Genomic DNA, 18,661 nt, shown 5'->3' with positions numbered 1-18,661 from the left:
TGTCTTGATTAAACCTTCATAAGAATGTGAACTGTGCTCAGGAATGGATGCATGATATTTGTCTTGATTAGACCTTCAAAAGAATGTGGACTGTGCTCAGGAATGGATGCATGATATTTGTCTTGATTAGACCTTCATAAGAATGTGGACTGTGCTCAGGAATGGATGCATGATATTTATCTTGATTAGACCTTCATAAGAATGTGGACTGTGCTCAGGAATGGATGCATGATATTTGTCTTGATTAGACCTTCAAAAGAATGTGGACTGTGCTCAGGAATGGATGCATGATATTTGTCTTGATTAGACCTTCATAAGAATGTGGACTGTGCTCAGGAATGGATGCATGATATTTGTCTTGATTAAACCTTCATAAGAATGTGAACTGTGCTCAGGAATGGATGCATGATATTTATCTTGATTAGACCTTCATAAGAATGTGAACTGTGCTCAGGAATGGATGCATGATATTTGTCTTGATTAGACCTTCAAAAGAATGTGGACTGTGCTCAGGAATGGATGCATGATATTTGTCTTGATTAGACCTTCATAAGAATGTGGACTGTGCTCAGGAATGGATGCATGATATTTGTCTTGATTAGACCTTCATAAGAATGTGGACTGTGCTCAGGAATGGATGCATGATATTTGTCTTGATTAGACCTTCATAAGAATGTGAACTGTGCCCAGGAATGGATGCATGATATTTGTCTTGATTAGACCTTCATAAGAATGTGAACTGTGCTCAGGAATGGATGCATGATATTTGTCTTGATTAAACCTTCATAAGAATGTGGACTGTGCTCAGGAATGGATGCATGATATTTATCTTGATTAGACCTTCAAAAGAATGTGGACTGTGCTCAGGAATGGATGCATGATATTTGTCTTGATTAGACCTTCAAAAGAGTGTGGACTGTGCTCAGGAATGGATGCATGATATTTGTCTTGATTAGACCATCATAAGTATGTGAACTGTGCTCAGGAATGGATGCATGATATTTGTCTTGATTAGACCTTCATAAGAATGTGAACTGTGCTCAGGAATGGATGCATGATATTTGTCTTGATTAAACCTTCATAAGAATGTGAACTGTGCTCAGGAATGGATGCATGATATTTGTCTTGATTAGACCTTCAAAAGAATGTGGACTGTGCTCAGGAATGGATGCATGATATTTGTCTTGATTATACATTCATAAGTATGTGAACTGTGCTCAGGAATGGATGCATGATATTTGTCTTGATTAGACCTTCATAAGAATGTGAACTGTGCTCAGGAATAGATGCATGATATTTGTCTTGATTAAACCTTCATAAGAATGTGAACTGTGCTCAGGAATGGATGCATGATATTTGTCTTGATTAGACCTTCATAAGAATGTGAACTGTGCTCAGGAATGGATGCATGATATTTATCTTGATTAGACCTTCATAAGAATGTGAACTGTGCTCAGGAATGGATGCATGATATTTGTCTTGATTAGACCTTCATAAGAATGTGAACTGTGCTCAGGAATGGATGCATGATATTTGTCTTGATTAGACCTTCATAAGAATGTGAACTGTGCTCAGGAATAGATGCATGATATTTGTCTTGATTAGACCTTCATAAGAATGTGAACTGTGCTCAGGAATGGATGCATGATATTTGTCTTGATTAGACCTTCATAAGAATGTGAACTGTGCTCAGGAATGGATGCATGATATTTGTCTTGATTAGACCTTCATAAGAATGTGAACTATGCTCAGGAATGGATGCATGATATTTGTCTTGATTAGACCTTCATAAGAATGTGAACTGTGCTCAGGAATGGATGCATGATATTTGTCTTGATTAGACCTTCATAAGAATGTGAACTGTGCTCAGGAATGGATGCATGGTATTTGTCTTGATTAGACCTTCGTAAGAATGTGGACTGTGCCTGTGGCATTTGTTGATAATATTATTTTCCCTTTATAGTTCATCGCTTTAAACAGGCATATTGAATTTTACGTGAACTATCTCTATATTTTCGAACGTGATTGAACCAATTCATATATATTGGGCCATGGCGTCATTCTGAGTGATCCTCTTATCGATATCTGAGTTTCTTCACCAAACTGTGAGTCCATATGAAGAAAACTTCAACATTATTTTGTAATATTTATCATTACATAATGATGTAAAAGATTGGTAATGTTCCAGTTAAAAACAAGACATAAAGCGGAAATTATTTTCATTTCGCATTTTTCGAAAAATACTGCTGAATTGCTTCCCTGTAAGGAAAAAAATGATCATCGTGTTCAAAAACAAACTTCAACGTGCTCAAAATGACGATGGTATATCATGCATTTCAAAACGTAATGAGGAAAGAATCTGTAAATAATTAAGTTTTAAAGGTTGGATTCAGATTTTTAGTGAGGCGTGGTGTGAAACACAAACAACCATTTATTCTTTGAAACTTGCAAAATGCGCCACTGTATGACACAACGCAGTAAAAGTGAGCAACAAGAAGTTTTGGCGGAGGCTGAAGCCAATTCTCTCTGTTATTTTTATTTTGTCATATTTTAAGTTTGACTGACCAACTCACAGTTTTCAATTGTTTCTTTGACAGAACATAAAACAGTTGAGCAATACTGCTCTTTGCGTATTTCCATTTAAGACTAATATTATTTTTAAGTAACCTTTTCTTTAAAGCTGAAATATGTTTATTTGATTATTTTTAAGTAACCTTTTAAAATTTCAAATGAAATAGATCAAAAAACATATTTGAAAGAAGAAGTGCTAAAATAGCAGTCAGAGAATTGCAAAATATTTACTGGGACCTACACCAGAATTGAATCTCTACCTGTATATATGATATAGTAATTGACTCTGTTTCTTTTTCTTTTATTCCAATGGCTGAAAGCTATCCACCAGAAAGTGTTCGACATTAATTCAATTTGACAACGCCTAATTCCATTCAATAACACAATGAAAACTACATGGACAACCCCAGTAGTAAAAATTTGAAAATAGACCCCGTTAAAGGCACAAAGCAATGGTCTAATCGACAATGAACTAAACACAATGTATAAACACCACAAACATCCCACACTAGCATCAGAATAATTTCACTGATAAATGCGATAACATGATACAAAATGGGTACAAAAAAAAAAAAAAAATAACAACCTGAATCCAATATAACATGCCGTTTTCCAGAACATTCCTCAAAATGGCTGCAGGATTGGGGTCGGCGCGAACCATATGAGAGTAGTTTCCCTTTAACATGCACCGAACGGCACACATGTGGTAGGCCATTGTTGTACTTGAGACCAGAAACTCACTGATGCTGGTATTTGTTACTCGAAACCAGATTTCATTGTCTGAAAACATATAGCATTATGAGGTTTAGGTCACTTCACACGGAGAAAAGTCTTACGAAACTGTCATCATTCTGTAAACTGAATCTAAATTACTTCTATTTTGGTGGAATATGTGATGACATAATTTTATAGGAAATAAACTCGGGGGTGGTCTGGAATTTACTGACTTTAAATACTTTTTCTAACAGTATAAATATTATAGAGTAAAATTTCTTTAAAAAAAATCAAGTGCAAATTCGAAAATAATCACAACATTCTTTCTTGATCAATTCGGATTAAATTTCTTGCCTTCAATTACAATTTAGACTCACTAAAATCTTAATCTGGACAAAACATTAATCTGTTTTCTTCCGAGACTTGAGCAAAACGTGGTTAGAATTTAAATCGATTGCAAGGCCAAGGGTAAAGAGTGCGTTTTTTTCAATCCGAACACAAGTTATTTAGGGAAATAAATATATAAAATTCAATGATAAATGTCAAATGTTCAAACACTCGATTGACACTGGTGTTATGTTGGTAAACGATATAATTTCATTAACTGGTGAGATAGACGTAATAGGAAGTATGCAAAATTTAAAGTGAAATGTAACGGATTTAGAAAACACAATAAGAAAAGCAATCCCGAACAAGAGAAAAATATAATTTAATCAACTTAACCGGTAAACACAATGGTTTAAACGTGTTTAAATAACAAATAAGGTCAAACGAAAGATATTTATCACATATATTGTAATTCTGTATTTTAAAAACCCTTTATAAATGAATTCTGGCAAAAAACCTTAAACAAAACAATCAATTGGCGATCATGGTATTTCATAAGTATAAACTATTGCACAGCATGACGACTACAAACTTAAACCTATTCCGCTGGAAAAACTCAGCAAGTCCTCTTTGTAATCACTGTAACCAACCACTTCTTGATTAATTGCCCGTTTCTTTCTCCATTTTGGTCGATAAATTATACCTTTACACATTGTAATACATATGAACAGATGAATATCCTCAAAATACCTAAAGTTGGATATACAATTGCATACAAAGAGTATACACTATTATATCTAGAAAAGGCTACTGTATTTACAAATCGTACTTCTTTATGAAAAAGGCAAAACCGTATTAACTTCAGTTCATTTTTATATGCTGACCTCTAAATCATCCAAACACTATATAAATATAAAAGGAATTCTTTGTCCTCTTCTCAATAAATTCAATTTGAAATTTAAAATCATCTTACAAAATTTTGTTAAAAACTAAGTTACATGTAGCTTATACATATGCAATGTTTTAAGGTGTTGTATTTAGTTGTATGACATGTTTTTTATTCATTATGTGTCATGTATATAATGAGAATGTGTTTTAGAAAATAAAAGGATCACCATTAAGCGATTCCAAAAAACAACAACAACACACTTATTATACACAAATGAATGATAATCGTCTTGAATTGTGCATTTGATGACAAAATATTGAAAATTAATCGTCACAAATGAAAAAAGTAGAACCCTCTATGGAATGCCCTGTTCCATTTTAAGAATAAAATGCTCCATAAACTGTATGCAATAGTACCAAATCACTCAGAAATTAGATCAATGATCTTAGAGCTCATTTTCTTTATTGTTTTAAGGGTAGAATTTGGCTGAAATTATCTTCGAATTTTGTTTTTTTGTGATAAGGCTTACATTTTCAGTTGCAAATGTAACATTATGGATTTTTTAAGAATGCGGTTGACTGCCTTTAAACTATATGTGGTAAACTTAATGGGATTAAAACCTTACCTTCGTTCACACTGTAACAGAGTGTTACCAATGAAAATATTCCGCACAAAACAACTTGTGTCTCCATAGTATGTGGAATGGGGTAAAATACCGGCCGAGTGTTGAATATTGCTTTTGAAAGCGCATCAGCATAACCTATACATGAACTATATATTTGGAAACGGAAAAGCTTAGAGTTATTGCTAATTTGCGAATGCTTTGAAAAATAATGCATGGTTAAATTGGAATGTCAAGTAAAAAGTAAATACACCTAATGCTGCGCAGTTAATTTAGTACCATGTATCACTTGAAAGGCCGATCCGTTATTGATACAACCTCTATGAATGGTAATTGACGGACGTCATATCCAGTTCATATATAATTATATAGGAAATGAAACATCCGCTGATATCTATGAAGGACACACGCATTTCAGATATTTTTACGTATACACTGCTTTAATGATATTACAATGGAAGGTTAAACACATGTCAGATAGTTTAAATACTTACCTGTTACTATATTATTACAATTAACCATAAAGGCATAATCCCGGCAGCAACATATCAAATCAGGGCGTCTTTGAAGGTACTAGCTTGGGTTAACATCGGTTTCACCAACTGTGCATTTGTTGTTTATTTGTTGTTAAAAAATATGAATACCAGGTTTTTGTTTGTTTAACAAAAACCGAAACTGTTTTTTGTAAGTATTGAGTATCTCAATGAGCCTTGACGTATTGTCAAGCTGATTACGGTGAACATAGAAAATAGAAATACAAACTGCAAAAACCTTATATGTACTTTCGATCATTTATTTCACATTAAATAATATCTTTTCAAATGATTTCAAAAATTATATAGGGTCACCAGGCTTGAATATTGAATATATTATTGCCAAAGGTGCCTTTCTATGTACGTTGGATACATAAGTATTTATAAATCATGGCTTGAAAATGTATCCAACCTGAAAGAACCAGGCACGCATCTCAATTACTTGTTAGAGTTCATTTTAGCGATCTACAGAAGATGGAACAAGCACAGCGAGGCCACAGATCTAGGAAGCTCGAACCATTTTCTGTAGATCGCTTTACTTGGTTATCGCACTTATTTCTCCCACTAGCTCCTCCTTATTCTAATAAGTGACGTTTTACTTTTGCGCAAAAGTTTAACCACCCAAGTTTTTGTTTCATAACATGAGTGTCGGGCGATGGTAAATTGTCGCGGCTTTGTTTACATATTATAAAAGCAAATACAATTTTATGGATTTGATGTTTGTGCAAAAAAATGGAAAAGCACCGAAACGCGAACGTTTATGTTACTTTTTGTTTAAAAATCGAGGTGTTCGCACATATTTGTGATCTAATTACAATCGAGGATTTACCCCATCTATTGTTACTCCACATCATGTAGAGCAAAATGACATTGAATACAAAAACATGTTTTCGTATGGAGGATTTTGTTTGTCTATATGATATTGAACAGTCGTCCATATTTCCGTGGTTAAGTGTTCCTCTGCGCATGCGCGAATTAAGTATGATTGACAGCTAAGGATGCCGTTGTCTTGAAACATTTGAAACGCACGTCTTAAACCTGAATAAAATACATGTGCAATCAGCTATCGAATCTTTTTGAAAACTATGCTATGTAATAGTTAGATGACATGAAGTGAATTCTTAATGATTAAGAATGGGCGTAGTTAGCGTAGCGAACGAGTCCTTCTGAATCATTAAGAATTCACTTCATGTCATGTAAATAACTTAAAAATACAACCTCATTGGCTGATACATTGTCGACGCTAACTCTGACGCAGGGAATGTGTATCGGATGATTTACAGTAGGCGGACAGTTAAACACGCGCCAAAGTTGAAATGCTTAATGATTAAGTCTACTACTTAATGGTTGCCGTTCTGCATATAATTATCATCTATTTGGAGGTCTATTTCAAAATAGTTATAACTGTAATTATGTATAATTTGTTTTCGTATTGTCTATCATAAAATATATTTATTAAAATTTATGATAGACAGTAAGAAAAATAATGATGTCTATCATAAATTTTAATACATATGTTTAAATTAAATATTTCTTATTGTCTATCATGATTTTTTTTCTTACTGTCTATCAGGAATTATTTTCATTATTATCTATCATGAAATATTTTTCTTACTGTCTATCATAAATTTTAATAAATATATTTTATGATAGACAATACGAAAACAAATTATACATAATTACAGTAAAGCAAAAACCATGATTGACTGTAAGAAACTTACTACTTGTGTTTTCATGTAATTATAGGACAAATAAGAAAAATATAAATAATTCTTATTGTCTATCATAAATTTAAAAAACAACATATTTTACGATAGATAATAAGAAAAAATCTGGATAAACAGATAAGGCCTGTAAATATGAAAATTTGTTCATGCTCAAGTCAATCGTATGATCAAACTTCAAAAGATTAAAACAGTAAAATGCTTAATGTTTTACTGATTTTCAATATTCCAACTCATTTTAGCTCAAGTTAGGCTCTTCCCATCTTTAATTTAGACAAGAGACATAGTGGTCCTACATCGCTCAACTTATTAAAGGGTTACAAAAGAACCATTGCAAATAATCTTTGTGAAATAGCCACCTCGGACCGCTAAGACACACAAGGACATGCAAAGACACCTCAACTTTAAGGGAAAGCTACTTTAAAGCACTGTACTAGGTATTAAGCAGTTAAGAACTAAAAAAAAAATATCACATAAAATCATTTTTACCGGTTAAAATCGTTTTTGTTTGTAATAATTACAAAAATGTAGAAAGGGCTCAAAGTCTCAACCAAATGTTCCCCTTTGTCTTTACTGGTTTAGAATGTCTATTTCTATGTTATTAACCTTGCCGGATCAAGTAGAAATTGATCTTATTAACCCTTATTAACCCTACCCTGGCCCTAAATCCTAGTGGTTATTTAGGTTTGTCGTCAACCAATTAACTGTTAGTGTTTCTTATGAAACAGTACCTCTCATGGCACTCATAATATGCATGGACTATTTAACACTATTAAAACACGTTATTTAGATTTTGACGGACTAAAACATTATAATTGATGTCTTTCAGTACATATTTTAAAGCTCTGAAATAGATTACCCACTACTGTTAGTGTCTTTGTGTCCTAGCTTGTGTGTCTTGGCGGTATTTACCAATACTAGTTGAGCTAAATTTTGCCCCCTCCATTTGTGATTTCTTGGTTAGACATTTAATTATTTTTCCAGTAATGCATATATACCTGGTAATGATTGAACCCGTGACACTTGAAATCCTGCTCTCTACCGCTAACTGAGCTAGCTGGGGACCTCAGAGTAAACAGTGGCTCAGTTAGTAACGGCATGAATTTACATAATTTCAAAGACTTCTCTGCCCCTAAACCAGCCCTTTTTACGATTTTTGATATTTCATGTTGCTGGTGTAGGGTCAGAGGAATTTCTATAGTGAAAATGTGGGACTCTCCTCCCCCTCGCAGGAGAGGAACTTTAAACCACTATATCTTTGTAAAACATCATTTAATAAACATTTTAACACTATGCATCTGTTATCTAGATATTATTGAACCTATCTGAACAGAAAAAAATGTTTTGTACACCTCAGATATGTTGTGGTAAAGGTTACAACAAATATGTATGGCATAAGTACATTTATACATGAGGCATTTGATTTGTCAGATAACTCTGAATTGGATTGCCTCTAACTAAGACCTAATGGTTTAAAAAACAAAAGTTAAAGTTCAGATAGGTTAATAAATATATTGATAATATATTTGTAACATTGAAATATTAATCCAATGCATGGTTACAGAGATATATTGATTTAAGTTCCTCTCCTGCGAGGGGGAGCAAAGTCCCACATTTTCACTATAGAAATTCCTCTGACCCTACACCAGCCACATAAAATATCAAAAATCGTAAAAAGAGCTGGTTTAGGGGCAGAGTAGGCTCAGATTAGGTAAGGGGGGCCAGTCTTGCAAGTTAGACGTGGGTTCAAATCATTGTCCTACACTAGGTATATCTCTATAAAAGTACAATTTACGTCTAAACAGAACTTTATACCGATCGGTTAGTGCAAAACTAAAATTGATTATAAGATTTGCACTGACCAGACAATGTCGATTTCCCTTGAACACTGTAGAACGATTTTGCTTCTTCAGATTTTTAAATTTATATAGAAACTGTGAGATAAATAGTCATTGTTCCAGTTTGCGATGAGTCATTTAACGTGTACAACCCAATTTGTAAAACATTAAAACTTTCGCACAAGTTGCAAGTAAAACATTAAAACTTTCTCACAAGTTGCAAGTCCAATGTATCCGGATTGACGTATCCGAATTGCATGCTTGCGTTCGACAAATATAAACTTCTATTTGGACAAATATATACTCCTGATTAAGACGTAGGAATGTTGCGGCTTGTTTAATGTAAGTTTTCAATGTACAATGTATGTTTATTGATATTTACCCCATACGACGTGTATATAAGGTCGACGTTATATTCTATACACGCTCACGGTCTGACCACTGGAATCTATACACCCCCATTGAAATGTCGTAAAATATATGAAAATTTCTTTATCCACATTTTTTGAGATGTCAGATAATAATTAAGACAAAAGATGAAAATTTTAAATAAAATAAATACTTTGCAAGGAAATAAACAATTATATCTCACTGTTTCCAAGTTCGATCGACATTGGAATCTATACAGCTACACTGTAGGACAGACTATGGAGCAGGTCTTTTCAACTCCAACGTAGCACTAACATTGGAATGTGTACAGCTTCATATTAAGACAGATATTGGAATCTAAACAGTTTCAAATTTGAGAGATCTTGGATTCAGTACAGCCTGGACAAACATTGAACGTTATACAGCCTCAACTGAAGACAAACATAAGAATCTATACAGCCTCAACTGAAGACGAACATTAGAATCTATACAGCCTCAGCTTAAGACAAACATTGGAATCTATACAGCCTCAACTAAAGATAAACAAACATTAGAATCTATACAGCTTCAAGTAGGGACAAACATTGAACGTTATACAGCCTCAACTGAAGACAAACATTAGAATCTATACAGCCTCAACTGAAGACAAACATTAGAATCTATACAGCCTCAACTGAAGACAAACATTAGAATCTATACAGCCTCAACTGAAGATAAACATTAGAATCTATACAGCCTCAACTAAAGATAAACATTAGATTCTATACAGCCTCAACTAAAGATAAACATTAGAATCTATACAGCCTCAACTGAAGACAAACATTAGAATCTATACAGCCTCAACTAAAGATAAACATTAGATTCTATACAGCCTCAACTAAAGATAAACATTAGAATCTATACAGCCTCAACTAAAGATAAACATTAGATTCTATACAGCCTCAACTAAAGATAAACATTAGAATCTATACAGCCTCAACTAAAGACAAACATTAGATTCTATTCAGCCTCAACTGAAGATAAACATTAGAATCTATACAGCCTCAACTAAAGACAAACATTAGAATCTATACAGCCTCAACTAAAGATAAACATTGGAATCTATACAGCCTCAACTAAAGATAAACATTAGATTCTATACAGCCTCAACTAAAGATAAACATTGGAATCTATACAGCCTCAACTAAAGATAAACATTGGAATCTATACAGCCTCAACTAAAGATAAACATTAGAATCTATACAGCCTCAACTAAAGATAAACATTAGATTCTATACAGCCTCAACTAAAGATAAACATTAGAATCTATACAGCCTCAACTAAAGACAAACATTAGAATCTATACAGCCTCAACTAAAGATAAACATTGGAATCTATACAGCCTCAACTAAAGATAAACATTAGATTCTATACAGCCTCAACTGAAGATAAACATTAGATTCTATACAGCCTCAACTAAAGACAAACATTAGAATCTATACAGCCTCAACTAAAGATAAACATTAGAATCTATACAGCCTCAACTAAAGACAAACATTGGAATCTATACAGCCTCAACTAAAGATAAACATTAGATTCTATACAGCCTCAACTAAAGATAAACATTGGAATCTATACAGCCTCAACTAAAGATAAACATTAGAATCTATACAGCCTCAACTGAAGACAAACATTAGAATCTATACAGCCTCAACTAAAGATAAACATTAGATTCTATACAGCCTCAACTTTAGATAAACATTAGAATCTATACAGCCTCAACTGAAGACAAACATTAGAATCTATACAGCCTCAACTAAAGATAAACATTAGATTCTATACAGCCTCAACTAAAGATAAACATAAGAATCTATACAGCCTCAACTGAAGACAAACATTAGAATCTATACAGCCTCAACTGAAGACAAACATTAGATTCTATACAGCCTCAACTAAAGATAAACATTAGATTCTATACAGCCTCAACTGAAGACAAACATTAGAATCTATACAGCCTCAACTGAGGACAAACATTAGATTCTATACAGCCTCAACTAAAGATAAACATTAGCATCTATCCAGTTGAGGACATTAGAATCTATACAGCCTCAACTAAAGACAAACATTGGATTCTATACAGCCTCAACTTAAGACAAACATTGGAATCTATACAGCCTCAACTAAAGATAAACATTAGAATCTATACAGCCTCATCTAAAGACAAACATTAGATTCTATACAGCCTCAACTTAAGATAAACATTAGAATCTATACAGCCTCAACTAAAGATAAACATTAGATTCTATACAGCCTCAACTTAAGACAAACATTGGAATCTATACAGCCTCAACTAAAGATAAACATTAGAATCTATACAGCCTCAACTTTAGATAAACATTAGAATCTATACAGCCTCAACTGAAGACAAACATTAGAATCTATACAGCCTCAACTAAAGATAAACATTAGATTCTATACAGCCTCAACTAAAGATAAACATAAGAATCTATACAGCCTCAACTGAAGACAAACATTAGAATCTATACAGCCTCAACTGAAGACAAACATTAGATTCTATACAGCCTCAACTAAAGATAAACATTAGATTCTATACAGCCTCAACTGAAGACAAACATTAGAATCTATACAGCCTCAACTGAGGACAAACATTAGATTCTATACAGCCTCAACTAAAGATAAACATTAGCATCTATCCAGTTGAGGACATTAGAATCTATACAGCCTCAACTAAAGACAAACATTGGATTCTATACAGCCTCAACTTAAGACAAACATTGGAATCTATACAGCCTCAACTAAAGATAAACATTAGAATCTATACAGCCTCATCTAAAGACAAACATTAGATTCTATACAGCCTCAACTTAAGATAAACATTAGAATCTATACAGCCTCAACTAAAGATAAACATTAGATTCTATACAGCCTCAACTTAAGACAAACATTGGAATCTATACAGCCTCAACTAAAGATAAACATTAGAATCTATACAGCCTCATCTAAAGACAAACATTAGATTCTATACAGCCTCAACTTAAGATAAACATTAGAATCTATACAGCCTCAACTAAAGATAAACATTAGAATCTATACAGCCTCAACTAAAGATAAACATTGGAATCTATACAGCCTCAACTAAAGACAAACATTAGATTCTATACAGCCTCAACTAAAGATAAACATTAGAATCTATACAGCCTCAACTAAAGATAAACATTGGAATCTATACAGCCTCAACTAAAGACAAACATAAGATTCTATACAGCCTCAACTTAAGATAAACATTAGAATCTATACAGCCTCAACTAAAGATAAACATTGGAATCTATACAGCCTCAACTAAAGACAAACATTAGATTCTATACAGCCTCAACTAAAGATAAACATTAGAATCTATACAGCCTCAACTAAAGATAAACATTAGATTCTATACAGCCTCAACTAAAGATAAACATTAGAATCTATACAGCCTCAACTAAAGACAAACATTAGAATCTATACAGCCTCAACTAAAGATAAACATTGGAATCTATACAGCCTCAACTAAAGATAAACATTAGATTCTATACAGCCTCAACTGAAGATAAACATTAGATTCTATACAGCCTCAACTAAAGACAAACATTGGAATCTATACAGCCTCAACTAAAGATAAACATTAGATTCTATACAGCCTCAACTAAAGATAAACATTGGAATCTATACAGCCTCAACTAAAGATAAACATTAGAATCTATACAGCCTCAACTGAAGACAAACATTAGAATCTATACAGCCTCAACTAAAGATAAACATTAGATTCTATACAGCCTCAACTTTAGATAAACATTAGAATCTATACAGCCTCAACTGAAGACAAACATTAGAATCTATACAGCCTCAACTAAAGATAAACATTAGATTCTATACAGCCTCAACTAAAGATAAACATTAGAATCTATACAGCCTCAAATGAAGACAAACATTAGAATCTATACAGCCTCAACTGAAGACAAACATTAGATTCTATACAGCCTCAACTAAAGATAAACATTAGATTCTATACAGCCTCAACTGAAGACAAACATTAGAATCTATACAGCCTCAACTGAGGACAAACATTAGATTCTATACAGCCTCAACTAAAGATAAACATTAGCATCTATCCAGTTGAGGACATTAGAATCTATACAGCCTCAACTAAAGACAAACATTGGATTCTATATAGCCTCAACTAAAGATAAACATTAGAATATATACAGCCTCAACTAAAGATAAACATTAGAATCTATACAACCTCAACTAAAGACAAACATTAGATTCTATACAGCCTCAACTTAAGACAAACATTGGAATCTATACAGCCTCAACTAAAGATAAACATTAGAATCTATACAGCCTCATCTAAAGACAAACATTAGATTCTATACAGCCTCAACTTAAGATAAACATTAGAATCTATACAGCCTCAACTAAAGATAAACATTGGAATCTATACAGCCTCAACTAAAGATAAACATTGGAATCTATACAGCCTCAACTAAAGACAAACATTAGATTCTATACAGCCTCAACTAAAGATAAACATTAGAATCTATACAGCCTCAACTAAAGATAAACATTGGAATCTATACAGCCTCAACTAAAGACAAACATAAGATTCTATACAGCCTCAACTTAAGATAAACATTAGAATATATACAGCCTCAACTAAAGATAAACATTGGAATCTATACAGCCTCAACTAAAGACAAACATTAGATTCTATACAGCCTCAACTAAAGACAAACATTAGATTCTATACAGCCTCAACTAAAGACAAACATTAGAATCTATACAGCCTCAACTAAAGATAAACATTAGATTCTATACAGCCTCAACTGAAGATAAACATTAGAATCTATACAGCCTCAACTTAAGATAAACATTAGATTCTATACAGCCTCAATTGAAGATAAACATTGGAATCTATACAGCCTCAACTGAAGACAAACATTAGAATCTATACAGCCTCAACTGAAGACAAACATTAGAATCTATACAGCCTCAACTAAAGATAAACATTAGATTCTATACAGCCTCAACCTAAGATAAACATTAGAATCTATACAGCCTCAACTTAAGACAAACATTAGAATCTATACAGCCTCAACTTAAGACAAACATTGGAATCTATACAGCCTCAACTAAAGATAAACATTAGAATCTATACAGCCTCAACTTAAGACAAACATTGGAATCTATACAGCCTCAGCTTAAGACAAACATTAGAATCTATACAGCCTTAACTGAAAGCAAACTTTAGAATCTATACAGCCTCAACTTAAGATGAACATTGGAATCTATACAGCCTTAACTGAAAGCAAACATTAGAATATATACAGCCTCAACTGAAGACAAACATTAGAATCTATACAGCCTCAGCTTAAGACAAACATTGGAATCTATACAGCCTCAACTGAAGACATACATTGGAATCTATACAGCCTCAACTAAAGATAAACATTAGAATATATACAGCCTCAGCTTAAGATGAACATTGGAATCTATAAAGCCTCAACTGAAGACATACATTGGAATCTATACAGCCTCAACTAAAGATAAACATTAGAATATATACAGCCTCAGCTTAAGATGAACATTGGAATCTATATAGCCTCAACTGAAGACACATTAGAATCTATACAGCCTCAACTTAAGATGAACATTGGAATCTATACAGCCTCAACTGAAGATAAACATTAGATTCTATACAGCCTCAACTGAAGACAAACATTAGAATATATACAGCTTCAGCTTAAGACAAACATTGGAATCTATACAGCCTCAACTCAAGGCAATCATTGGAATCTATACATCTTCAAAGTAGGACAAACATTGGTGTCTATACAGTCTCAGTTTTGTCTTGTACATATACAGCTTTTAAAAAGTATTTAGCAACAGCTTTGGTTCTTAATTTGTTTTATTGATCATATACAATGTATTATATAACATGAGGTACACTGAATGTAGCAATCACATGCAGGGAAACCCTTAGATATTTTGTAAGAAAAATGTTGAGTTCTCTGTAGCCACTCTATATGTATATGCATAAAGAAAACATTTTACAACAAAGAATATATCTGTTTTTTCTTGAAGGCTAGCAATGTACATGTACCCTATGACACCAATACAATATAATAAAAAAAAAACACATTTAAATTTGTTAAAATGTTTGATAATATACGAATGGGTATTCAATGAAGAGTAGAATAAATACAGTTTAAAATGGTTAAACTAAAATGACACATTTGGTCTTGTTTTGTACAGAAAAATGAAGAGAATGAAGGTACACAGTGTCAACATAAATACATACTATCCCCAAATAAGAAAATGTTATGATAAAGGTTGATTACTCAGCACTTAACCTCATAAAAATACACGTAGTTACAAGACAAATTTCAAGTTTGTGGATAAAACAAATGGAACACATCCAAGTTAACTGAAGACTCTGACTATGTCTGGATTTATCTTATCTTGCATTGTCAAAGAATATTTTTTCCATATCCATGTTTAATGGAATATCATTACTATTAATATAGATATTCATTATTGTAGTGCATACTTGTTATGTAAGTTAAAATAAATCATGTTCAAATAACAAAGGAAACCCATCCAGATTGTCAACTGTAGTGTGAACTTCATTATTTCTTTACTTTCTATGTTAAGAGAACCTTTATTTCTGTTCTTTGTCTGAAAAATAAATAATAAAGATATAGATTAAAAGCATCCCCATTTATCAAAGATCAGCAGTTAGCATTTTTTTTGGCAATCTTGGGCATTTATCAGATTATATGCAATACAGGAATAAATGCTGTTAGCAGGAAATTACAAGAATTTCAAATGTATAAACAACATTTTTGCATAAAGTTTAGTTGTAGAGGATCTTTTAGGATTATGATATAGTAATACTGGCAAATTGAAATTGGAATACATGATGCTAATTTCATGGCAAGATTTAAACAAATTGAAATTGGAATACATGATACTTATTTCATGGCAAGATTTAAAGTTTAACACAGTATTCACATATTTAGAAGAAAACAAATACAGCATACATATATCGTTCTTCAATGCTGCAAGCAAATCCTTATTCGCCACCTCTCGAACACCATTTTGCCATGAGTACATACTGCAATTAAATCATAATATAAAAGAAAATTCTATGAAAAATCTTTCTTTTGTTGATCACCTTCAAAAAATCAAAGTCTTAAATCCTATTGTGCAAATATTAAGAAGTTTTTTTACAACAAGAGTATGCTATATGGATGGCCTGTACGATAGTATTAGGCAAAATATATTAAAACATACTTTGTGGTTTGCTTTACTGTCATGATATTATTTCAAAGTCTGAAGCAGTTAAATATTCCTAAAATCCAATAAAGAAAAAAGTCCAATTCTAGGATCACAATACACATGATATCATATTGAAAATCATGATTAAAAAAAGAAGGTGTTTTAAACATTTCTTGTTAACATTACCAGACAATTAGACTCTTTCCTGCCTTCCCTCATCATATTGCTCTCAACAATCTGCATAACCTGAAATTATATTTGAATAATGCAATACTTGATAACTTTGTCATTATCAACTATGACTGTAAGTCTTGGTATAAAACCTTTCAGTTCCCAGTGTCTTTGATATTCTTGAAGATATATTACAAAAAGAAAAGGAAAATCTTTACTGTGATATCTGATCTGCTTTCATTGATTGCCACAATTGATGAAAATAAAATTTGGACAAATGGGAGCAATTCTCTCAATTAGAATCTGACATTGCATTAAAAATGTTATGCATCAGTCAATTATAACCACAAACACTTGACAAAGTACCATTATGAACCAAACATACATAAAATAACATTCAAATATTCGTCTTTGATATTTCAAACGTCAAAGTAAAATCATATATATCTTTTACTGTTAGCATACTTGATCCCAATCCTTTCGTACCACAGCGACACATCATGGTGACGGAGCACTTACAAAGTTGACTTGAGGCTGTTTATCCATGTCGACATATTGGAAGTCCAAGTTATAATCCTTAAAAGAGTTATTATACTAAAACGGGAGCTTAGAGGGCTATCCGGAAATAAAACTAGTTGAAATGGTCGCAGTCAACAGTTTCATGGTTTACTTTACGGAAAAATTTAAGGGTGTATAGATTCCAATGGTCAGACTGTGAGCGTGTATAGAATATAACGTCGACCTGTATATAATATGTGTTGTTTTGTTATCGTCGTTGTTCATCGTATTATCTGGGGCTGTAGGAATCGGGTAATGTTTATCCATGCACCGTCTCGTCACGGAAAATCCCGAAGTTATGAAGATGCTTGACAGAGTGACCTCCCGTTTATAGCAATTTGCGCTAGAATTTTGTTTTTTTATTACTGGTTCCCTTCCATATCTCGAATAACACAATGCACAATGCTTTGTGCGTTATGAGTGCTTATATTGCAAAAATCAGAACATTGAATTTGTGTATTTCTAATTGATATAAGGTAGAAGTGCAATTTTTACATTAGAATCTACATGTTGAAGGAAAGTTTGATTATGCTGCATGCAGAAGTAATGAAGCAACACAATGAACTCGCTCAATTACATGCACGAATAAGACGGTTATTATTTACACGCAATAGCATGCATAAACATCTTGGTAATAATAATAGAATGTCGATTTACCATTTGAGACTATGCAGTTGTCACTAGTATGAATACACATGTCACTAGTATGAATACACATGTTAGCAGTCATGATAGAATATAAATTTACCATAATATTAATGTAATTTACATACAAGAATAATGCATGTACATGAATTGATTTTTTACTTAAATACCCTTCCATATTCACCTGCAGTGCGGATGTTTTCATTTCGGTGTTTTTCAAAAGAGATTCACTGTTTCGGTTATGCTAAATTTATACCAATCGCTGTATATAGCTAAAAGGAATTTTCATAGCTTTAACGTCTAGAATTATTTCGAATACGTTTAAACAGTGTGATGGGATTAGTTTTATACATAGAGTAAAGTCTGCTAGATTGTTGTCTGCTTTG

At 32.7% G+C, this 18,661-nt stretch overlaps 1 long non-coding RNA gene across 1 annotated transcript; it reads right to left on the bottom strand.

Annotated features, from left to right (window-relative positions):
• Nucleotides 1-15,842: 15,842 nt before the first annotated feature.
• On the bottom strand, nucleotides 15,843-17,809 carry LOC128212424 (uncharacterized). Its single transcript, XR_008257454.1, has 4 exons — nucleotides 17,538-17,809; nucleotides 17,088-17,147; nucleotides 16,664-16,737; nucleotides 15,843-16,298 (listed from the first exon to the last, which is right to left on the bottom strand). It is a non-coding gene; the product is annotated as an uncharacterized LOC128212424 (long non-coding RNA).
• Between the last annotated feature and the right edge of the window lie 852 nt (nucleotides 17,810-18,661).

The sequence above is a fragment of the Mya arenaria genome, chromosome 12, assembly GCF_026914265.1.
Source record: "Mya arenaria isolate MELC-2E11 chromosome 12, ASM2691426v1".
Classification (NCBI taxonomy): Eukaryota; Metazoa; Mollusca; class Bivalvia; order Myida; family Myidae; genus Mya; species Mya arenaria.
Note: the sequence above shows the minus strand (reverse complement) of the source record. Positions and strands in the feature narration are given on the sequence as shown.